General features: G+C 42.1%; 1 long non-coding RNA gene across 1 annotated transcript; it reads right to left on the bottom strand.

Moving 5' to 3' along the window:
• Positions 1 to 860: 860 nt before the first annotated feature.
• On the bottom strand, positions 861 to 15457 carry LOC125359353. The gene is made up of 3 exons (XR_007212543.1): positions 15180 to 15457; positions 3828 to 3979; positions 861 to 1211 (listed from the first exon to the last, which is right to left on the bottom strand). It is a non-coding gene; the product is annotated as an uncharacterized LOC125359353 (long non-coding RNA).
• Positions 15458 to 24798: the final 9341 nt, after the last annotated feature.

Genomic DNA, 24798 nt, shown 5'->3' with positions numbered 1-24798 from the left:
TGGACAATTGAAGATAACATATACCCATGTCATGAAAAATAATATAGAACAGTATACTGTATATCTATTTTGCAATATGAATGTAAAATGTTCATACATAAACTCTAGAGACAAAAATGATTAATATTTTGTGCACATGGGGAAAGCTTGTTATTCTTGGATATATGAATAGTAGAAAATGGTTTCTTTCTGGGAGTATGGCCCAGTGGCAAGGGTGCTTGCCTTGTAAGTTCACCCTTAAGTACTATTTCAGTATCCCTTTTAAGATAGTTATCCTTCAAAATTTGAGCACAGTCTGTGGGGGACAAAAGTAAGGGGGCAGAGAGAGATAAGAAGAATAGTCAAATAGAGCCATTTTAATGTATAAATCTAGGCTATACAGGATGAAGGAGTCCATAGTTGAATTGATGTATCTTGCTACATTTTGGTCTTATTTTGAGCGTGATTTTTCTTGCCTATAATTGAGAGGTAGGAAACAGAGGAATTAAGAAAGAGATAGCGGGGGCTGGGGATATGGCCTAGTGGCAAGAGTGCCTGCCTCGGATACACGAGGCCCTAGGTTCGATTCCCCAGCACCACATATACAGAAAACCGCCAGAAGCGGTGCTGTGGCTCAAGCGGCAGAGTGCTAGCCTTGAGCGAGAAGAAGCCAGGGACAGTGCTCAGGCCCTGAGTCCAAGGCCCAGGACTGGCAAAAAAAAAAAAAAAAAAAAAAAGAAAGAGATAGCATAAACAATCAGTAATATCAAAGACTTCTCTTCCTAGATGGCTTCTGAAGATTTTTGTTTTAGTCATCTTTGTATCACTAAAATAAATACCCAAGGCAAGTCAACTTAATCAGAAAAAAAGGTTTATCTTAGCTCACCAGTCAGTCAGTTTCAGTCCATGGTTGGCTGGCCCAATTGCTTCGTGCCTGTGACAAGGCCGAATATGGTAGCAGATGGAGGAAGCTGCTCACTTCCTGGCAGCCAGGCAGTGAGAAAGAGGAGGAGTCGGATTCTCATTCAAGGGCACCTCTTTCCCTCATTTGACCAGAATACTTGCAATAGGCTCCATGTCCCAGTGCCACAGGCCAAGGACCACATCTTTTACCCATGGACCTTAGAAGGACATTTCAAACCTAAACTCTACAAGTTCGGTTCACTTCAACTCTGTTTCTTTTTCCTCTCTGGGTCTTTCTTAGCTTCCTGTAGGGATATTCTTTGGACTCCCTGTGTGTGGAAAAGCACTTCAGATGCAAATTGGAAGAGGATATTACAAACTTGCAAGAAGAAACTAAAATGGCAGCTTCTCTTTAATCACCTCTTTGCCCCAGTCCCCACCACTTATTGAGATATAAAAATATGTTTATTTTATCACTCAAATCAGTTGAGTGTGGACATAATTTCTATTGATGAAACATCATTTCTCAGATGAATTCCTTTCTTGTATATACAAGACAATGAGAATTATATGTAGATTTATCTATAGGGAGAAGATAAAAAGAGAATTGTGCATAGATTTATCTATAGGGAGGTTTATAATGAATATGTGTAACTATAGGGAAGTTAATAACTAAAGCATTCAGGTTGTATAATGGGACATCTAACATATGCACTGAGATTTCTGTCACACAAACTTCAAGTATTTAGGAAGAGGTTAGGTGGACTTCTATATGAATTTTCTGCATTAAGTTGATGATTAAAGAAAATGATTTCCAAGGTTCTTTTATTCTGTTTTTAACTATGGACTAAAGAGTTAAGTGGCCTTTTAATTTGGAGATCATTTCAACTAGGAGGGAATTTAAACCTAACAATTCCATTGACCTAACCCAGTTGTCTACCTACCTAGCATAGCATATGGGTGTCAGAGGCAATGGTTTGTAACTGATGGGTCTACTAACTTTTGATAAGTTTGCAATAAAGATGAAATCGCATCACCCAAATGTGTGTCTCATCCATCAGTTAGTTGATTATTGGACTAATATATATCCAGGCACTGTTCTGAACATGTAAGATAGGAGCCTCAAAATGATCATAATAATATCAAAGCAGAGTATTTGGGGGAATATGTTGGCAATAACAGGAAAACATGCCTGTATGATTGCAGAATTCTACCGTTGGTCCTAAGGAAGTTCTCTCTTGGGCCATATTCATATTGCTTCGTATTCATTTATTTGGATTCATATTTTTTCTGGCAAGGTGTTAAGAAGAATGTGTAGGATATCATTATTCTTGCTAACATTACTTTAGGACTGCTGAAGTTATACTATTATGCTCTTCTCTTTCAAGCAAGTGACATTAAAATGGGCATGCCCCAAGATCTTTGCTAATAAAACTGAACTCTTTTAACATTTAACTTTCCATAAAATTTAATGTTTGGGGCTGGGAATATGGCCTAATGGTAAAGTGCTCGCCTCATATACATGAAGGCCTGGGTTCGATTCCTCAGCACCATACAACAATACTGAACAACCAAGACAAAAAAAATCAAAATTTAATGTATCTTCATTATATTTGAAATTCATGCTTCTCAGAAGAAGTTGAATTTGCGTCTATTCTACTGGATCTTTGTTAAAATAATCCCCCAGTTCTGTTGATTATGTCTATGAGATCTGGTGATTTATTATTGAACCTCTTAGATTTAATTTTGTTTATTGTGCCAATCTTGTGTGAAAGAAACATGGGAATTGCCTTTCTCGTTCCTAATTAGGAAGTCATAAAACACAATTCATAGGATATGGGGATTGTTTTCCCCCATTCAATAAGACTGACTGACCAAGTTTATTAAGTATAAATCTCAGGATACTAGATTTTAAACCTATACTGTTAAAATATAAAAGGACATGCTGTTAAATAGCAGGCCAGTCTCCTTGACTTCCAACTGCTTATTTTATATTTTTGAGGGCAGAAAAATTTCCCCCTGTGCTGAAAATACACAGTTTAAAAAAGCAATAATAACTTTTTCTCACAAGTTACAGATGCTTTATTAGCTAGGAAGATGTTTTCTCATAAGTTACAAATGTTTTATTAGTTAGGACTGCTATAAGAGAGTATCACAAATGATTTAAAGAATAGAAATCTAAGGCCTCACTTTTTTTTTTCAAATTTTTATTATCAAACTGATGTACAGAGAGGTTACAGTTTCATACGTTAGGCATTGGATCCATTTCTTGTACTGTTTGTCACCTTGTCCCTCATACCCCCCTCCCCCCTCCCCCTAACCCTTTCCCCCCCTGAGGTGTTCAGTTCACTTATACCAAACAGTTTTGCAAGTATTGCTTTTGTAGTTGTTTGTCTTTTTTTACCCTGTGTCTCTCAATTTTGGTATTCCCTTTCAATTTCCTAGTTCCAATACCAGTATACACGGTTTCCCATATACTCAGATAAGATTACAGAGATAGTGTAGGTACAACCACAGGAAGGTGATACAAGAACATCATCAATAATAGAAGCTACAGATACACATGGGACGTTGAAAGTAGTTACAACTGTGATATAACAATTGTCTCCATAACATGGAGTTCATTTCACGTAGCATCATCTTAGGTGTTCATAAGGGTATAGCTATTGTACCTTGTGATGCTCTGCTATGACTTGCCTAAACCTGTACTACTTATTCCCAATAAGGGAGACCATAGAGTCCATGTTTCTTTAGGTCTGGCTCACTTCACTTAGTATAATTTTTTCCAAGTCCTTCCATTTCCTTACAAATGGGACAATGTCATTCTTTCTGATAGAGGCATAAAATTCCATTGTGTATATGTACCACATTTTCCTGATCCATTCATCTACTGAGGGGCATCTGGGTTGGTTCCAGATTCTCGCTATGACAAATTGGGGCCTCACTTCTTAACGGAGGCTAGAAGTCTGATATCAAGGTGTCAGCCAGACAGGCTCATTCTGAGAGGTGTATGCAGAAGCCATTCCAGGCCTGTACTTTTCGCTTGTAGATGGTCTTGTTCATCCTGCATTCCCTCGAGGAATGACTATCTTTTAAGCTGAAATTTATGCAATGGAATGAATATTTGTGTCTATCCCAAAATTCTTATGATGCCACCCCAATCCCACTATCATGTTATTTGAGACTTGTGGGAGGTAATTAGGTCATAAAGTTGGAGGAAGCCTTGTAATTGGAATTAGTACCTTGTAGAAGAAGAGGCCACCAAGCTAGCTTGCTTCACTGTCTTTTCGCCCTGAGAGAGTCCCAGACAGCAATATGCAACCTGGAAAAAGACTCTGACCAGTACCTGACCACACTGATATCCTGAACCTGAGCTTCAGCCTCTAGAACCAATAAGAATAATTTCCATTGTTTATAAGGTGCCCAGCTTCTTGCACATTGTTGTGACAACTGGGGCTGATGAACACAGTATATATATATATATATTGACTAATAGTTTAATGACTGGCTTTTTTAATTCATTATTTTCTGAAGCTATCTATGAATTAAATACTTACACCTCTGACCAACTCAGAGTGAAACTACTTGATAACCTAGCATATAAATAAAACACAATTTATTGAGCTATTATTTTACTGGTAAGCATTTAGATTACATGAAATTTTTGTTATGAATTATGCTTGAATTAGTTTATCTGTCATATATCTCCTTATGTACTTTGTATTACTCAGAGGGAAGTAGCTTCCTGTTTGATGGATCATGCATTATTTTAATTCCATATCCCCAGTATTTCTATGTATGTAGATGTCCTATGATATCAATATGCAATATCTGTTATAAAACACTTTTTTTCTAAAAAGATGAAATAAATACAAAGAACTATTGTTGCCTTCACAATTATATTTGAATTGCTAGGGTATAAGATACAGGCATACTTTTTTAAATTACTACTTTATTTTAATTTAAATCATCTTTCATTATTTATATCATCACCTCATTACATTAATTATTATATCAATAAAATACATCACCATTGTATAAATTACTCTCCAAAAAACTTACCAAAGATTTGTATTCTTTTCAGGAGTATATGAAGTTTCCCATTCCTCTACAATCTTACCAATAATATAGTTTTATTTAGTGTTGTATTTTTGGAAAACAATTTCAGACAAGTCAAAAAAGATGTTAGAATGAGTCAATGACTTCTTACATATACTTTACTTTACTTAGATTCAACAATTTATAAACACCTTACATTTATCTTCCTTTTCTTTGTCTATCTCCCACTCTTATCTCCTCTTCATACATATTTAGTTTTCATTTATGTCATTTTTCCTCAAAGTCTTTGAGAGAAAGTTGCAGACATCATGACCTTTTGATCATACATAGTCCTACATGTAACTCCCAGGAACAAAGATACTCTAATGTAACCATACAAAAAGATCAAATTGGCAGGTCACCAGTGGCTCTGTAATCCTAGCTACTCAAGAGGCTGAGATCCGAGGAACCCGATTTGAAGCCTGGAAAGTCTGTATGACTCTCATTTCCAATTAACCTCCAAAAAGTCTGAAGTAGAGCCATGGTTCATGTGGTAGAGCACTAGCCTTGAACAATAAAAGCTCAGGGATACTGCCCAGACCCTAAGTTCAAGCCCCCCCACAGAGAGCGAGAGAGAGAGACAGAGACGGAGACAGAGACAGAGACAGAGACAGACAGAGAGAGAGAGAGAAAGAGAGAGAATTATCTTCTATGCTATAAAAATATTTATAGTTACTTTTACTATTACCTCTTTGTTGTTCATAGTTAGCTACTAGTGCTGTATAGTACAAGCAGGGACTCTATCATGAATCAAGAGCTTATTTGTATTTGGCTGTCTTTCTGGGTTCTCTAGTCTGGTTTATAGACCTATTTGTCCATCCTTATATCAGTACAGAAAGCTGGATTATTCTAAATGACTTGTGTCATCATAGGTTTTGCTAAGTGGTAAGGAGGCTATTCCTTGTTTCTCACTTTTTCTGTCTCAAAATTATTTGGGTCATTCACAGGCCTTTAATCCTTTCTTCTGAGCTTTAGAATCACTTCTTTATGATCTTAAAAACATTCATCCATTTGGGGTTTTACTGGAAGCATTCTACTTTAGAGATTTAATTACAGATAATCTAAACATTATGGTCTGGAGTCTATTCATCTGAGCATGAATTTGATTTATCTTTTATTTAAACTGGTCCTATTTTTTGTTTTTCAATATCATTTTATAATTTTCTCCTTTAGAATCCCCTTCACCTTTTGTTGGATTTCTATTCCAAGAAATCAAAGAGGCTTGATTACTAACATGAATATTACATAGTTTTATTACATCTAAAAGTGTTTCTGGAATGTAGAAATCTGTTCACTTTTAATGGACTCATGCTATGTTTGATTTCAATAATTTGTCCATTTACCTAGACTTTTTTTGTAAATGGGTCTTCAAACACCCATGTCAAATAATAATGACTTAAACAGGAAAGCAAAAGGAAACATACTCAGATTCTCCTATGCTCGCACTCAACAACAATTAACACAGCAGCCTTCTGTGACCCCTAACGATGTGGGATATTTTCTCATCAGTAAGCAAGCAATTCTGTAGTGGAGGCCAGCGAGGTGTCCTCTCATTCAATTCAATCCTCATATACATGGTGATAGAATCAGCCCACAGATGAGAACTCAGTACCTAAGACATCCTTACTTTGTAGGTCTTAACTTTCCTTTGACCAATTAGGAGCAAAATGCTGTTTCCACAGCATAGACTCTAAAAATCTAAAAATGTAGTCTTTTCTCTTCTTGGAAATGCTGTGATTATCTAGCAAAAGTAAAATAGGTGTTTACAGGCACAGATAACAACTGTTATTAGTGACTGAGAATTGGATACATTTCTGTAGTTGGCAGACTCCCTATGAACAAGCCTGTGTTCATAATTTGGAGCTCTGCTGACTTCTTTCGGATGAGACTTCATTGCCCTTTCCTACAAGTATAACCCCTGCATGACGTTCTGGATGTAAATCTAGGCTCTTTCCTGAAGCACTTTTGTCATTTGGGTTACATTTGTCATTATTTACTTTTTCAAAGTATTTACTTTTCTTTAAAAATATGGCTCTGACTAAAGGAAGCTGTTTGCCTCTCTGGAATATGAACTGACTTAGTCGTCTTCTATGAGCTTTACTTTAAAAATATTGAAAAGATATTGTTTGGTAGAGCTTAATTTTAGGCCTCTTGGAGTCTTTTTCTTACTGATGTGAGTCCCTCGGTTTGGGTGTTGGCCATGTATTTGAAACTGGACCCTAACAGACTTAATTCCAATCCCGCTAATGGGGTTTAGGAAGTCTATGAGCTCACTAAAATTGCAATGGGCTCTTTAATAGGATCCATAGATTTCACTGGATTTTTAAAGAGTCTGTGACTCAGAGCTACTTCTGCACATGAAAATTTAGGGAATAGTTATGGAATGGACTTAGGCAGAATGGACAGAAAACAATCAGTGTTAAAGATGAGGATACCTACCAACGTAGTTTCTGGTCTGATGAAACAGTAATTCTTTCCATCTTTGGTTATATTTCCTTTTTTGTTGTTATTAAAGGTGATATGCAGAGGGGTTATCATTTCATAAGTCAGGTAATGAGTACATTTCCTTTTGGACAGTGTCACTCCTTCCATCACTCTCTCCCAGTTTTTTTCTTCTCATCCCCACCCACAAGTTGTATAGTTCATTTTCGACATAGTTTCAATTGAATATCAATGCTGCATTTGTTCACCCTCTGTTCCTCCATTATTGTGCCTCCCTAATCTCTCCAAGGGAAGATAAATGAATAAAGACAAAATAAAACAAAACAAAAAACCCAACAAGCTCTTGTTTCTATTCCCTATAATTCATTTCAGTAAGTATTATTTTATATGAACAGAGGCACATAGGCATTGTGTCTTTACATTCTTCCCCTAAGAGTATCTTCCTTTGGTCTCACTGTGTGTGAATGCCTTGAGTCCTGTATAATTTATCATGTCTGGGTGTATTTTAGATACAACTTCTGCATAGGAGAGAAAACATGAGCTATTGGTATTTCTGAGCTTGGCCTACCCCTCTTAGTGTGATTTGTTCTAGGTCCAGCTATTTCCCTGCAAGTGATATAATATTATTTTTCTTAATGGCTGTGTAAATTTTTATTATGTATAAATATCACATTTTTGATCCAGTCATCTACTGTAGGGCATATGGGCTATCTACATATCTTGACTATTGTGAATAATGCAGCAATGAACACTGATATGCAAGTGTTTTTTTTACAGTGTCCTGGATTGTGATGTTCTGGGTAGATGCCCAAAAGTTGTATGGCTGGGTTGTGGGGAAGATCTATGTTTAAATTTTGAGGAATGTCTAGACCCCAGTCCAGAGTGGTTGTACTTGCTTATATTTCCATTTGGTTATATTTTTATTTATTCTAAACTTGTTATTCATATCCTGGTTCTGAGTTTAGCAATGACTTCTAGAATGCCTTGAGCATTCTAGTAATTAAATTCATTCTTTATATGAAATTTCATTCCAAGTAAGGATTTTCAAAGGTCTGGTTGTACCTATTTAATGTGCATGCAATGGGATTAAAATGTGTGTAAATGTTGCATGCCAAGATTCATCTTTGCTGGTATGTTTCTTTGTGTACAGGCACAGAAGTGTTCCTTTAACCAAGAAAGTGAAACAATGGTGAGCACTCAAATGAAAAGTGGAGCCTTTGGCTCCAATCTACACCTCCTGGCCATGCTAATAGCTACCAACCCAGGATCTTGCAAACAAATGGGATTACTTAAGTTGTTTTTTAGGTCTTCTGCCCTGAGTGACACCATGATTCCTGATTTCAAGTTCTACCTAATCTTGAATGTATAGCCACCTCCATTTTCAATGCATGTTATCCATGGTTGCAGAGGATTTTCCCATGCCAAACAGATGCAGTTGGCTTTGTGGTTAAGAATAGCCTCTGAAATAAGCAGGTCTATATGGCCAATCAGTACTATGTCAACTGCACTCTAGCCACAATTTCTTTGTCTTGATTTTGCTTTTTAATTTTTTTTAAATTTATTGTCAAAGTGATGGGGTTACAGTTTCATAAGTAAGACAGTGAGTACATTGATTATCAGATTTTACTTTTTTTAATGTGAGTGATAATGACTATAATTTGCTTTAAAAATTAAATGGTCAATATATGTAAAGCCACAGAACTGTTCTGCACATACTGAGTGTGAGCACTCCCTAAATGATGTGGGTCAGGAATACACGTCAGGAATTTTTGTTACATGGACACTCAGAAATGAACATTTTTACTGCGTATGTTCAAATTAATATTGGCAAGCTAAACTGTGCAAACAGCATTACTCCAGAGAGAATCTTTAAATGTTATCACAAAAAAAGAAAACTCTGCTGATTTTTAATTACATAACCGGGAAAAAACATTGTCTGCTTGGATGTAGAATGAGCTAATAGAAAGCTGGAAAAGTAGTACAGCATTTGGGACAACAATCTTCAAGCCATGACTTTCCCCAAAGATATTATGCTATTGTTCCACTTTGGAGTGTCACACTCTATTGCACAGATTTGTGTCGAGACCCGCTCAGAGCTGTACACTTGTATCATTGTATTCTCTTTCCCATGTGCACTCTTTCTTTATTCAGAACCCAAAACTTCAGCAATAATTTTTCTCCCAACTTCTCTCCTCCCAAACCCATCAACTACCTACATAGCACAATCTTTGCAACTATGTAGGAAAAGACTGGTTGGAGCCATTTTCATTAAGATGTAACCTATTTATGTGATGGTCTTGAACAATTAGTGAACTTCTTTGCCCTATTCATTATATTCTATACTTTTTTGTGTGGATTAGCTTACTTTGGTAAGATTAGAAGTTTGCCTGTGTGCGCCAAAGCATCTTTGTGAAGCCAGACATTGCTCACACTCGATTTTTAGAGAGAAGAACTATGACTGTACAAAAATTAGTGTATGTAGAATGCCTCTAGGAGAATAGCTGTTAGTAGAGTACATTTTGAATAATCTCACTGGAGGATAAAAGTGAGTCATGTAGACTTTTGCACCTGGCTTTTATGACTTTGCAACAAACACAGACAAACCAATTGGTACTTATGCAAAAGATGTGCTATTTTATTTACTTCAAAGCAGAGCTAATGATCTAGGCAAATTTAAATGGACCCAAAGGCTTTCCTGAACCACAATTAGGCTTATCTAGAGGAATTCTGTGTTTCTCTCCAAATGGATCGATTCCTTTACTCATATGACAAAGTGTGAGCAGGAAAAGAGAAAGGTAGAGAGGAGACATGAAAAAATTGTTGTAGGTGAGACCCAGTTACCTGTCACTGTAATAAATAGGATGAGTCTCTTTTTCAAAGCTGTTCAAAGCTTGTGGAATGATTGGTTCCTCAACATAGAACATAAGCCCCAATCCTTTCTTGAAGGTGGAGACCTCTACATTACAGCAAAGATTTGTAGGGGCATTACCCAAAGGGCAAAGCTGTTTCTACAAAATGATGTTGAGGTTTCTGGCTGGATTTGAGTTACCTCCAGGTAGGCTTGGTTCTTTGGAAGAGTTCATCACAAGGACCACTGCTGAGGATTCCTTACAGTTATGATAGTTATAGAAAAACCAGAAGCAGCTTTGTCCAAACAGGGATAGCCCCTGATTATTTCTCAGTATTTGCTTTGAGGGCAGGACAAGACATCCTGTTCTTACTGTACCCCTAAGAGCATTGCACAGAGCCCAGCATGTACTTTTGTAAATAATTACTGACTGACTCACACACTCACAACCCAAGGAAGCCAACCATTGACCATCTCCTGCTCCTTGATCTTACCCTTCTCCAATTGCATCTGACCAATGTGCTGCAGAAAACTGGGGTGGCAGTACACTCCTGGGTATTATCCTGGTAATAACTTTCTATAGCAACAGCTCAAATACAGAACCCTCTCATAGATTTGCAGGGGGGTGGGGGATGTTAAGCAGTGAGATCGATGCCTTCTTCACCTTCCCTAAGAATGAGCAGGTGGAAGGAACCCTCACTCATCAGAGGAAGAAGGCATGGGCTCCTTCTTGCAAGTGTCATGCCTGGCTCGATGCTGTTGGAGATGACTGGACTGAGAGAAAGCCTGGCCATAGTCCTCACACTGGTAGGGCCTCTCTCTTTTGAGCATCTAGATGTGCTGGGCCACTTCTAAGGTGATACATAAGTCTTTGCCCCACTGGGCACAGAGGAAGCTTCTCTCTGGCATGGAGCTGCTGGTGCTGCTTGAGGGTGGAGGAGCACGCCAAGGCCTGGAAACACTGAAAGGAAAGGGCTTTTAGCCAGTGAGGATGTGCTGATGTTCAACATCTGCCCATCAGACTGACAAGAGACAGCTCCCACCCATCCTGGGAGTCCTCTTGCAACATATGTGAGAGTACCTGGACCATCGGTTCCTTTTAGGAAGAATCTTTGGCCTGGGAAACCTGCACAAAGGGAGATACGAAGAAGTTATATAGAATGCACTTTATTGCTTTCACTTCAGGTTGTCACTACAGCTCTACTATCCATGTCAGAATGTGTTTGAGCCCCATGGGGGTCAAGCTCAGGGAGGGAGTTGGGGCCTGTTTCTTTGGACATCCCACTTGCTAGAAGGCCCAAGAGACTACTTGTCAGAGAGAGTAATGGGCAGAGCAAGTTTCTAGGTGCTAGCCATCTCCTGCCCCTGTCCAGGGTGCTCAGTAAGCAAATGAGTCCTATGTGAGCGTGAAGAAGCCTGGGTGAGAAAGCGGGAGGAAAGCTCTGCTCTTTCTTAGTGCTCCCACAATGTCCCTCAGGCTAACTTCTGCTGTCTTTCCAGGGGCACAAGTCTGGTGTCATCGAAGGCTTTGCTCGGGACCTGGGCTGTGTAGGCCTCCCCTTCCAAAGACACAGAGTAATTCTCTGGTATAAAGAGGTGAGTTAGGAAGACATCAGGCAGGTTCCCAAGAAAACCCAGCCCGTACTGCATGTGCAGGCCTTCCCGGGCTTTCTAATAGCCAGAGAGGGGGTACGCCTGAGAGCTTGAACTGCCTTTGAAATGATGTATAATCTTAAACATGCTCAAGAGTTTGTGTTCTATGTCATGTTTGTTTAATACAAAAATAGTTCTTAAGCCAGGAGGTAGTAGCTCACACCCACAATCCTAGCTACTCAGGAGTCAGATATTGGAGGTCTGAAGTTCAAAGCCAGCCCGGATAGGAAAGTCCAAATCTCTTAGCTCCCTCTAAGGAACCACCAAAAAGCCAGAAGTAGAGCAGTTACCCAAGTAGTACAGCACCAACCTTGAGCAAAACAGTTAAGGAACAGCTTCCAGGTTCTTAATTTTTGCCCTAATATAGAACAGAGGGAAGGAAAGAAGGAAGGAAGAAAAGAAGGCAGGGAGGGAGGGAGGGAGGGAGGGAGGGAGGGAGGGAGGGAGGGAGGGAGGGAGGGAGGGAGGGAGGGAAGGAAGAGAAAGAAGAGCAAAGAGAAGAAAAGAAAGAAAACTAGTTCTTAGGTTACCTTCAGTTTAAATGTATGCTCTTCCCCTTCAAGCGTGCCATATGTAGCCCTGGCAAATCCTACCTTCCTGAAGAAGCCGTAGTCCCCAACTTGACAAGTACAGATTTAAGGCTGGATAGTATGAGGCACTGAAGCCATCTGGGTTTAAGTTTGAACTGATTTACTACAGCTAGAAAACACAGAGAAAGCCCAATGGGGGTTAGTGGAGAAGAATCCTTTGTATGAGTAACAACACACAGTGTACAGGACTTGCTGGAGTGAATGGCAGCCTACTGAGGGCCTGAGTGGTGGCCTTTATTCACCGGAGGCCCGGGCTTGCTTTGGGGAATCCCAGAGGAGGAGGTATTCACAGAAGCCATTTTCTGGGCAACCATTGTGAGTGAGGTACTATGTTGAATACTTCATAAATAAGCTTTCATTTATTTCTCCCAGCCATACTTAAGATAGAGACTATTTGATTATACTTTTATTTCCATTTTCAAGACACTGAGGCCTACTGAGATTACTTACCTGCCCAAAGCCACACAGCTCAAACCCATAGCAGCCCTAAGCTTTCTAATTTCAAGGCTGCTCTGATAAGCCATGAGCCTTACTACCACCCAGCTGTGGCTGACCCATTGAGGCCTGCCCTAGGGCTGGGCCCTGCCACAGCATCCTAGCAGGGAAGATCCACTGCTCTCTGCAGACATCCAAGTCCTTGTGTTTCCTGGGCCAAAGAACCTTGGCCTCGCCACTGGTCTCCTCCCTGTGTTCATTGACCCAGAGTGCCCTGTGCAGAAGCATGAGGCCTGGGCACACTGTCAGAGTCACTACCTCCAGGGGCTCAAGGAGTCACTGAGTAACTGCAAGCTCCTTCACTGTCTGTCTCAGCCACCGCCCACTGCCATCTCAGCAGGAATAAGAGAAATGATCTTTGTTCTTAGTGTGTCCTGTAACGTATCCCCATCTCATCAAAATCCTTTCCTAAATGCCATCTACTACATCACCAATTGTGTGTGTGTGTGTGTGTGTGTGTGTGTGTGTGTAGAGCAAACAAGGGAGGAGAAACCCCACTTTCTATTCTGGATTTAGAAGTCCCAGATAGAAAGAGGACAGGCTGCATTCTTTTGTTGTTGTTGTTGTTTCCAGTCCTTGCAATTAAACTTAAGGCCTGGGTGCTGTCCCTGGGATTCTTTTTCACAAGGCTACAGCTCTACCACTTGTGGGCTGGGAATATGGCCTAGTGGCAAGAGTGCTTGCTTCCTATACATGAAGCCCTGGGTTCAATTCCCCAGCACCACATATACAGAAAGCAGCCAGAAGTGGCACTGTGGCTCAAGTGGCAGAGTGATAGCAAAAAGAAGCCAAGGACAGTGCTCAAGCCTTGAGTCCAAGCCTCAGGATTGGAAAAAAAAAAAACCAGAAAAATCAAAACAAACATTTGAGCCACAGCACCTCTACTGGATTATTTCTGAGTAGTTTATTGGAGATAACTGTCTCATGGACTTTCCAGCCAGGATGGCTTTGAGCCACAAGCTTCAGATCCCAAAAGCTATTATCCTAGGTAATTATCTAGGCATGAGCCACTAGTGCCTAGCTTGGGTGGCATTCTTGAGTGGGTTCAATGTCTCAGGTCCTTTTGTGACCTGATACCCAGGAGTCTGTCACCCGTCTAACCTTGACGCTTTATCCCTGTAGCATGTCTGTGTGAAGCTGGTATACAAATACACACACACACACACACACACACACACGAGTGTGCCAGAAAAATACATGTGATATATTTTCAGAACAGTGGGACTTTGAGAGCAGGGGTGTGTGTGTGTGTGTGTGTGTGTGTGTGTGTGCCAGGAAAATACATGTGATGTATTTTCAGGACAGTGGGACTTAGAGAACAGGTATTTGTGTGTGTGTGTGTGTGTGTGTGTGTGTGTGTGTGTGTTTGTAGTACATACCACACACAAGCTAAGAGTGAGCCTCTTAGGACTGGCTCAAGGGCTAGCATTTCCTAGCAAGGACACTAATGGATGGTGAATTTGTTTGAAGCAGAATTCTGAGGTCTCTTCTCTTTGACAACAGACTATGCATGTTGCTGTGGGAAGGACTGCCTTCCCTTCCCCACTCCTCCACCCCATATCTTGCACAAGCACCCTATTCTCCATAGCCTCTGACTCCTTTCCTGCCTCTAGGTCAGAGCTGAGTCTTCTTGGGCCCGTGCACAGCCTTCTGTTAACTCACCTTCGTTCAGGGGACTGACGGCAGATTCCACATAAGGAATACCTCCTTTCTGCCAAAGCCATAGCCACAGTGGATACATCCCCCTGCTTTCTCCCCTCTATAGCTATTTAAGCCCCTCTCACAACCACCAGGAAGCCCAGGAGAAGGGCTCAGGATGGAATTTTTTAAACTATATTTTGGCAAAGTCTGCACAAATACACCTAGCTGGAAAAAGGAACAGTACTGCCATAGGGTGGCAGCCCCCTCTGCTCCCCAGAAGTGCAGGCCCGAAGGCTGTCAGAGCCCAGCCCTTTCCTGGAGTTTTGCCCACACCTGGAAGCCAGCAGTAGACCCTCTACCGTGCAGCCTCCAGCTCCCCTAGCTCTTACATGTACTCTCTGTAGAAGCCTGGCTCATTTGTTCCAGTTCCCACTCTCTGCCCTTCTAACTTTGTTCCATCCAGACTGAGCTATGTCCAGACCAAGGTGGCTGCCTTCCACTTTCTCCTCTGCCCAGACCTTGTTCCTTACCTCTGGCTGGGACCCAAGACAGTTGCTTAGCTGGAAAATGCAGACAGTAGGATGGGGCCCTGCCCCAGCGCTGGTCCCACGTAGCCTTTCAGTAACAGGAGCCAGACTTGGGTACAAATTAACAAAGATGGTGTCTCTGCCTTTCACACTTTTGTGTCCAGTCCAGCAGGTGAAAGGAGCCTCAGGAGTTGGAGCTAGTGTATACACTCAACCTTCTTGCCTGCAAAATCAGTGAGGTTGCTCTCCTGCTGCCAAAACAGATCCTCAAGTTCCCTCAGTTCCAGCCTTCCCTTTCTGCCAGGGCAACTTTCCCCTCTCTTTCCTCCCACCCTCCCCCAGAGGCTGCCCTGTCCTCCTGCAGGTGGCCTCTGCCTGCTGTCAACTCAACCTTCCCCCCTTTCCCACTCTTATGTACCCAGGGGCCACACCTCTCAGCTTCCTGGGGAATGTCAGTTCTTCCCTCCCTGGGGGTCAGAACTGGGTACTTGATTAAGCAGGGGTGGGGGTGAGATTCAGACTTCTTTCCAGTGGTCCATTCATTGGCTCAAAGATGGCCACAGCCACTTAGATAGGGGTGGGGTATAGAGAGGCAGTTTTTCCATTCCCTCCTTTCCTCCTTCCTTTCTTTCTGCCTTTGTCTTTGTAGGTTTGTTTTGGTTTGTTTTTGGTTTATTTTTTGTAATACTAGGATTTGAACTCACAGTCTCATGCTTGCTAAGCAGGTGTTCTTGCCACTTGAGCTTCGTCCCCTGGCAAGTGCTATGGGAGCTCCATGGGAAGTGGCTTCAGACTTGGTTTATAAGGCCATGCTTGTAATGGGATAGTGTAGACCACTGTGTGGAGCATGAGATCATGTGAGCCCGGTGTCCCCCTGTCACCTTCCTGAGAAGACTGGGCCATACTCCCAGATTCTTTGGGCCAATGTAGAACCATAGAATTTGCATTTTAACAACCCCTGCATAATTCTGAAGCATGAATCCTAACTACACTGGGGAGAAGAGGTTTGTTGGCAGAGAAACCAAGACTTTTCCTTTTCCGGCTTCACGGGTACCATGTGCAGACAATTACTTTTTTTTGGGGGGTGGGGAATATAGGGGTTACTGTATCTCAAACTTGTGCCATGTGCAGACAATTCTATCTGTGTCTGTGTGTGTGTGCACGCACGCGCGAGCACGTACAGTCTACTGGATCTCAAACTTGGCCTGGTACTGTCCCTTTGCCTTTCCCCTCAAGGCTGCCATTCTACCATTTGAGCTATAGCTCTGCTTCTGGCTATTTGAAATGAAAATTGCATGAATTTTTCTTCCTTGGGCTAGATTCAAACTGTGATCCTCATACCTCAGCCTCCTGAGTAGTTAAACTGGACTACAAGGGTGAGTTATCAGCACTTCCTGGCCAGACAATTCTAATTTGGGCTGGCAATGCTGTGAGTAGCAAGGAAGAACTGGCTTTTCTGGGATTTGGGGAGCTCTTCTCCCCAAAGATGGCTTTTGAATTAGTCTTGAAGGTTGAGTATGAGTTTTCCAGGCAAAGAAGAGGAGGAGTCTCACTGTTATCAGCATTCTGCATCTTGCCTGGTCCTGGCTCATCCACCTTGGAAGTCTCTGTGTTCTCTGCATTGTTGCCTCTGGCTGGGTCTTCCTGACTCAGCTCTAGGGCTCCCCCTCTGGCCCACATGAACATCGACACCAGGATTCTGGCTTCTAACCACAGCTGCTGGGAGCTTCGGGCTCACAGGGGAGCCCGGGTCATGCCACCTAAAAGCGCTGGCCAGGCTACAAGGGACCTTTTCTTTCCAAAGTACCCATCACACCTGCATGCCTTTCCTCACAGCTACCTAGCTCAGCCGTCTGAACACGGAGGCAATGCACAGCAGAGGAGAGGCTGTTGAGGTTTCCATAAAAACACACCTCCCTTCCTTTCAGCTGTTGTTGTGAACATAACTAGAGAGGCCTGATCTTCACAGTGCCCTGGCCATGAATGGGAAGCCAATTGACTGATTTCTCTTTTTAAAGGAGATTTCCCTTCAGTCTACTGGAAGTCTCTCTCTCTCTCTCTCTCTCTCTCTCTCTCTCTCTCTCTCTCTCTCTCTCTCTCTCTCTCTTTCTCCTCTCCAAAACAAACCAGACTTAAATCTTGCCTCAAACCCCAGCAGTGATAACATCTAGTCTTTACATAGCTCATGAAGACCTCCACCAAATTTCACAGGCGTGCAAGTGGGGATAAAAGCACCAGTCAGTATTATCAATGAAGTATACAAATAAAAGGCATAATTGGGTTCTGGTAGCTAACTCCTGTCATTCTAGCAACACAAGGAGTCTGAGATCCAAGCATCACAGTTCAAAACAAGCCTGGGGAGAAAAGTCCCAAGAGTCTATCTCTACTTGTAATTCAGAAAAGAAGTAGGCTGAACTAGTGGTGTGACTAAAGGGGTAGAGCACCCGTTGTGAGAAAGAGAGCAAGTCCCTAAATTCAAGCTCCACTACCAGCATGCAAAAATATAAACATAAAGGCAAGCTTTGTACAGTCTTATGTCATCGCCATTTAGAGAGCAATAAGCCAATTTCTCTAGGCAAGTCACCAAATTTGGGATGCCTGGGAAAGGTATGGTCCTGCCAGTTGCCTCTCTCCAGCTAAGGCAAGTCCTGAAGAAGCTAAAAGTCAGAAGGGGTCTGCTGACGCCCATGCCTGTAATCTGTGCAGCAGGGACTTCCTTGAAAGACAGCCTGGCAGTGCAATCACATGGGGGCCATGACCTCGGTGCACAATGTGGTACCTGCAGTTCTCGTGGTAACTTTCCACCCGGCTGGAGGCGCCAGTGGCAGAACATGCTCTCCTATGGAAGAGGAGATTTTCTTTTTGCTAGAACCTTCTATACACATTTTCTCTTCAAGCCTGCCACATGCTGGCTTTTAGCTTCTATTTCACTGAAATTGTCATCAGAAATTATCTCCATATGGAAAATTCCAGAAGGTACTTTTTTTTGGTCCCTTGCTCAAACTCTCAGCCTTAGCAAGCATGGTTGGCCTGTCCCTGTTTCCTAAATTCTTCTCTTACTCAGCTTCCTTCCATAGCACTTTCTCCATGACTCGCTTCTGCCTCTTCTTTTCTCTGAATATGACCATTTCTCAGAAGTTGGTCCTCTCCTCCTCTTGTTTCTTCCTCCTCTTTTCTCCTTCTTCCTCTCCATGTTTCCCTTTCCTGTATCTCTTCTCCCTTCCCGGTCTCTCTTCCTTGTACACTATCTGTAGATGATTTCATCTATGATCACAGCTTTAAATAACATCTATATTCTGAAACTACTAAATATGTATCTCTTCTGAATTCTAGATTTGTATATTCAACTACCTAATTATACTCATTAACATCCTAAACTTAACCATTCAAAACTAAGTCCCCCAAACTTATTCCTCTCCCGACATCACTATCTCAATCAATGGCAACACCACAATCAAGTTGGTTTAAAACTCTAATAATTATTTTACCGTGATTTTTCTCATCACTCCTGTCTTATGAATCGATATATACTATTTCTCTCCCTGTTTGCATTTCTTGATTTCAAAACCTACTGAAAAGCTGTAGTCATCAAAACTGGCATAAAGACAGATAGAAAGACCCATGAAATAGAATACCCAGCCCAGAAACCAAAACTAAACCTTACATATATAGTCAGATTGTTTTAGACAATTGTGCCAATACCATTCCATGGGAAGAATACAGTTCTTTCAAACAGTTGTGCTGGGTGAGGAGAATGTTCATGTAGAAAAGAATGAGGCCTGGGTGTTGGTGGCTCATGTTTGCAATCCTAGCTGCTCTGGAGGCTGAGATCTGAGAATCATGGTTCAAAGACAGTTTGGGCAGAAAAGTCCCCATGAGACTCTTATCTCCAATTAACCACTCAAAAACCGGAAGGGGAGCTGTGGTTCAAAGTGGTAGATCACTAGCCTAGAGCAAAAGAGCTCAGGGACAGTACCCAGACCCTGAATTCAAGCCCCATGACCAACCAAAGAATAAAGATAAAATAATAAAAACAACCTGGAACAAATCGAAGACCTAGACATGAAGTTTACTACTATCAAATGGAGAAGATTGTTATACTTGGATTGTGAAAAGCCCCCGTAGGCTCAGGTGTTGAATCTCTGTCTCCTTGCTGGCAGTGCTGGGAGGTAATTGGAACCTTTAGTGGGGCTAAGCTTCAGGAAGTAGGTCACAGGGAGAGGAGGAGCTTGTCTTTATGCCTGGTCTCTCTCTCTCTCTCTCTCTCTCTCTCTCTCTCTCTCTCTCTCTCTCTCTCTCTCTCTCTCTCTCTCTCTCTCTCTCTCTCTCTCTCTCATTGCTTCCTGCCCGCTATAAGGTAGAGCCTCTTCCCCATGCTCATATTGCCATGCCTTACCATAGGCCTAGAATGAATGAGACAGAGCAATACAGCATACAGGCTCGTTATTGACAGCTGTTTTTAGCCAGGTTTCTAGTAAGAATTGTGATTTAGAAACCAAAATCAGAGCAGAAGCCAGGCACCAGTGGCTCACGCCTATAATCCTAGCTACTCAGGAGGCTGAGATCTGAAGATACTGGTTTGAAGCCAGTCTGAGCAGGAAAGTTTGTGCGACTCTTATCTCCAATTAACCAAAAGAAATCTGGAAGTGCATCTGTGCCTCAAGTGATAAGAGTGTCAGCTTTGAGTGAAAAAGCTAAGGAGCATGCCATCGCTTGAATCAAGTAACAAGAAAATCATTAACTGGAATCATTTCATTTTTTCCCAGTTTCTGCCCAAACCCCTTTCTGAGTTGACACCTTGCAATAATAGCCCAATAGCTGATAACACAAGATGATGTGCATTTATTTGGTGCCTACTGGATGCTAGTCCACATCACAGAAGAGAAAGTTACTTTCATCTCCATTTTATGCAAGAGGAAACTGAGGCACAGGGGGATTAAATAATTTCCTCTTGTCACAAAGCTAATAAGTGGTGGAAGATTCAAATCCATGTATTTGGTTTCATAGCCCATGGCTTAAACCAATACTTCCAATTACCTCTGAGTCTGGTGCCTTCTAAATTGCCAGGGTGAGGGTAAGTTAGGTTCAATAACTTATGGGGTTCAGTGATGACTCCATATTGACCAGAGCAGTTTGCTTCTGGGAATGTTGTTTATAAACAGGCCCAGAGCCTCTGGAGAAAAATCTCTGCTGGCAGTAGGTTTCTGAAGGCTGCCTGCCTACCTGCCTGTGGCTGCCACTGGCCAGGGCAGTGGAAGTCTCAGTAAATACAGTCTGCTTCCAAGATAAAAGCTTCATAGCCCACAGCACCATGTACATGGCTATGAGTCTCCAGGTCTCTAGGTCTCTGGGTCACCTGGCCCTACCCCAACACATGAACATATTGCCAGTGAAAACACACTTGTTGCATGTATGTCTCTCTACCATTCTGTGGGGAAAGGTCCAAGGTCCTAAAGAATACCTGACTCATGATGGAACTCTACTAGCATGACTGTGATGCCTGGAGACAGTCTTTCTTTCTTCACTGTGAACTCAGCTTGCTTCTCTCTTCTCCAATGAGGAGACTGCCATTCCCACCACCTTTTTGCCCTGTCCCTACTGTTGCTCCATCCAAGGCCTCATCCCAGCCAGGCAGCTCTGCTCCATGCTTCAAGAGCACCTAGCCCATGTTCACAGTGGAATGTGGTGTACATCAGCACCTCCACCCAAACACTGTGCCTTTGTTATTCCTTTGTTTCTCCCTACCTCTCAAAATGATGCCTCTCTGCCATCTTTGAGATCTGGAGAGCCATTGCGTGGCTGGACACTGACTGCAATAGCAGCCTAATACCATGAAGCCACTTCCCTCTGCATCATGATTCCTGGGAGTGATTATTACAATCCTCGCCCTCTGCTGGTCTGGAGGACTCTCTACTGGGAGAGAAACTTCTCTGCCTCTGCTGTCTCAGATTCTGCTATTTTGTCGCCTAATCCCAGGCAGCTTTCTCATCCTTTTGTAGCAGTCCTGGAAGGCCTCTAAAATTCAGGGCCTAATTTGTTACCCTTTATTTTAACCTTTAATCTTATCCAGAAGTTGACAGGGAGATAATTTCTGTTTCTTTTTGGAGCAGCAAAAAGTTGATGAATGGATCAAGAAAATATATATACCTGCACAATGAATTTTACTCATACATTAGAAAGAATGATATTGTTCAATTTGTAAAAAAAATAAGAAGACCTGGAGGGACTTGGAATGTGGCCTACTGGTAGAGTGCTTGCCTAGCATGCATGAAGCCCTGATTTGATCACTCAGTACCATATAAACAGAAAAAGCATTGTGGCTTAAGTGGTAGAGTGTTAGCCTTGAGCAAAAGAAACTCAGGGACAGTGCCCAGGCCCTGAGTTCAAGCCCCAAGACTGACGGAAGGAAGGAAGGAAGGAAGGAAAGAAGGAAGGAAGGAAGGAAGGAAGGAAGGAAGGAAGGAAGGAAGGAAGGAAGGAAGGAAGGAAGGAAGGAAGGAAGGGAGGAAGGGAAAGGAGGAAGGGAGGGAGGGAGGGAGGGAGGGAGGGAGGGAGGGAAGGAGAGAGGGAAAGAATGACCTGGAAAAAAATATATTAAATGAAACAAGTCAGGCCCAAAGAAACAAAGTACCCATGTTTTCTCTTATATGTAGAAGCTAGATGTAGCTTACAAACTCCTAAGTAAATATATTGGGTGGTATTGTTATGCCCAGATTTCGGGTCCCCAAAGACCACCAAGGAGCCGATTCTGATGCAAATGCACAAAAGTCTTTATTGCAAGCTCAGCCTGGACTCTCAACTGTCACCAATGCAGCAGCGGATCTGGATTGAGAGCCCCAACTCTCAGGCAGGGTTTTTATTGTGATTACAACAGGGGCAGGGTATTTCCAACTTGGCAGATACTTAATTGGATGGCATTTAGCAAGTAAGTCTTGCCCTATTTCTATTGGCTCTCTCCCCTTTCAGTGATCTATTTTGGCTTTGATAATGGGAACTGGCCTTGTATCAGGAACTGACAGCAGGTGGTCACGTAGCACTGATGCAGGGGGTTAGTGTAGGGGGTAGAGCAGGTCACAAATGGGTTAAGCAAGCCGTTTACAGAAGCAGAATTTTGTGGTCAGGTTGACTTAGTACCAACTTTATTTTAACAATTGCTACCATCTTTTCCCACTACCACTAAGCAAGAATGAGCAGACCAGAACAATCCAGTACTCAATCATAAGTAAATCAACCCAACAGTTAGCATGGCATTTCTACTAATATTATGGTTATTTCTATAGTCTATGACCATGATAATTTTTATTATCCGTTACCATGGTTGCTACCTAGGTACAGAGGGGAATAAGGGCTCCCTATATTTTTAAATGTCAAACTACAAGAAACTAGTCTCACGGGTAGAGGTGTAGCCCTCTAGCATGGAGTCATCACCAGGGTTTAGAAGCTGTTATAATTTTAACACTAAAGCTTACTATATTTAGTTACTCAGGTTCTCAGGTTAGCCCTTACAGTATGCAAATTTATATGCATGTATTAAGTAAAATACAGGAGATTCGAGGGAAATCTCAAATAGTGTAATTCTTTAGAACACCAAAATAAAAGTTCAGCAAGATCAAACACCAAGAAGTAGTACTCACAAGGGGTGGAGTGGGGTCAAGGGGAAAAATGCAGACAAAAGTCCAGTGTGGATCCTACAAAATTAAGAAGAGCGAGGGAAGAGAGGTGAGGGATGAGTGAGAATGTTGAAAGAGGTGACATTAATCAAGATGTGCTGTATTCATAAACTGCTTCGTTAAATGGGAACTCCTTTGTGCAATTACTTAAAGATAAAAACTTTAAAAATACAAAATTAAAGTTACCAAAAAAAAAAAAGCAACTAGCAGAGTGCTGATGGTTCACACCTGTTATCCTACTACTAATCAGGAGGATCAAGGTTTGAAGGCAAACCCAGGAGGAAAGTCCAGCACGCACACACAAAAAAGAAGCAGAGCTATGGATCAACTGGTAGAGCACCAGCCTTGAGCAAAAAAGCCCCAAGTGAGAGCAAGATGCCCTGAGGTCAAGCTACAATACTTAGCACACACACACACACACACACACACACACACACACACACACACACACACACACACACACACCGCAAAAGCAACTTGGTTTCAACATCCTATCTCAGTAGTGCTTTTGCCTAGAATTTCCCTTCTCATTCCTCACTTGGCCGACTCCAGCCTATCCTTTAGAACTCAGCTCAGACATCCCTTCAGAATCTATGTTCTTGACTTTTTCTAACTCTGTACTGTCTTCTGCAAAAGTGGGGTCTTGTTGCCTGTATTTGTGCCGAGTTCTTATCAGATATTCTACAACACACGCCAAATTAACCAAATTCAAGATGAGGTGCCACTACCTTGAACCAGATGCATGTGGGTTAGTTCCTGCTTAGAAAAGACAGGCTAAAATAAGAGGCATCAAGATAGAACAGAACATACAAAAGCAGAGAAAAAAGAGAGAGGGGGGCAGGACACAACCTCCTCACTACAGGCTTCAATTTACTGTACAACCCACATTGGGAAAGGAGATATTTCTGTGACTGACCATCAGGTGGCAGCATTGAACTTTGGTTGAAATACTCATCAATGTAACAGACACAAAAAGGATCTTGATGCCCTTCCAGGTGGTCAACAGGAGACCCTTAGACCAGTCTCAAAGAGTGATTTGAGGCACAAACAAGGCCAGGCTGCCCTGCACAAAATAGGGATCCACAAACATTTGTGGATGCAGCTTTTTTTTATGCTTTTCTTATTCCAATGTGTTAAGGAATCTTATAGGGTGCCCAAAGAAGAAAAGAAGGCAGGGAAGTGGGGAGAAAGAACAGATCCACAACCTTAGCCTGGCTTAACCTGAGAATCCCTGGCTGATTTAATGGAAGCAATTCTCCTGGGCGACACTACAGTCCAAACACCCAGCCTAGTGGTTCCAAACTTGGTTTATTCATTAAGAAAACACACAGTGCACTCTTGTCCTCCCTCTGGCCTCTGGCTTTTCCCTGGAAGGCTGAGGTGTCTTTTTATTTTTTCCTTCAGTACTGGGGATTGAACCTAGACCCTCCTTGCCCTTGTTAGGCAAGTGCTCTTCAATTGAAGCCCCTCCCTCTTGTTTCTATGGTTAGAATATCAGGCTAGCTTTACCCAGGCTAATCTTGAACTTGGTACCCTCCTCCTCCAGGTCTCTGGGATTACCCATGTGTGCCCCTATGCCCAGCTAAGCAAGGTATCTTTCCAAGCCCTCAAGAAGGCCACTGACTAAAAAGACACAGCCTTTGCCACACAGCCCACGCTCCCAGTGGACATTCCTCTGCCTCCACTGTCTGTTCTTTAGTCATGCCCAGGTGGCTGCCTTAACGTGATTCACCCTGCATACACCAGCCGTAGTTCACTCAACTTTCCCCTCTCACTTGCTTTTTTGGCTCATGGCTGGCACTCTACCACTTGAGCTATGTCTCCACTTGCTGGATCATAGGAAATAAGAATCTCCTTGATTTGTCTGCCTGGGTTGATTTGGAGTCATGATTCTTACATCTCAGCCTCTTGGGTCATAGGCAGTAGCCATCTGTGCCAGTAGGATTTTGTTT

This window comes from Perognathus longimembris, chromosome 11, assembly GCF_023159225.1.
Source record: "Perognathus longimembris pacificus isolate PPM17 chromosome 11, ASM2315922v1, whole genome shotgun sequence".
Lineage (NCBI taxonomy): Eukaryota > Metazoa > Chordata > Mammalia > Rodentia > Heteromyidae > Perognathus > Perognathus longimembris.
Note: the sequence above shows the minus strand (reverse complement) of the source record. Positions and strands in the feature narration are given on the sequence as shown.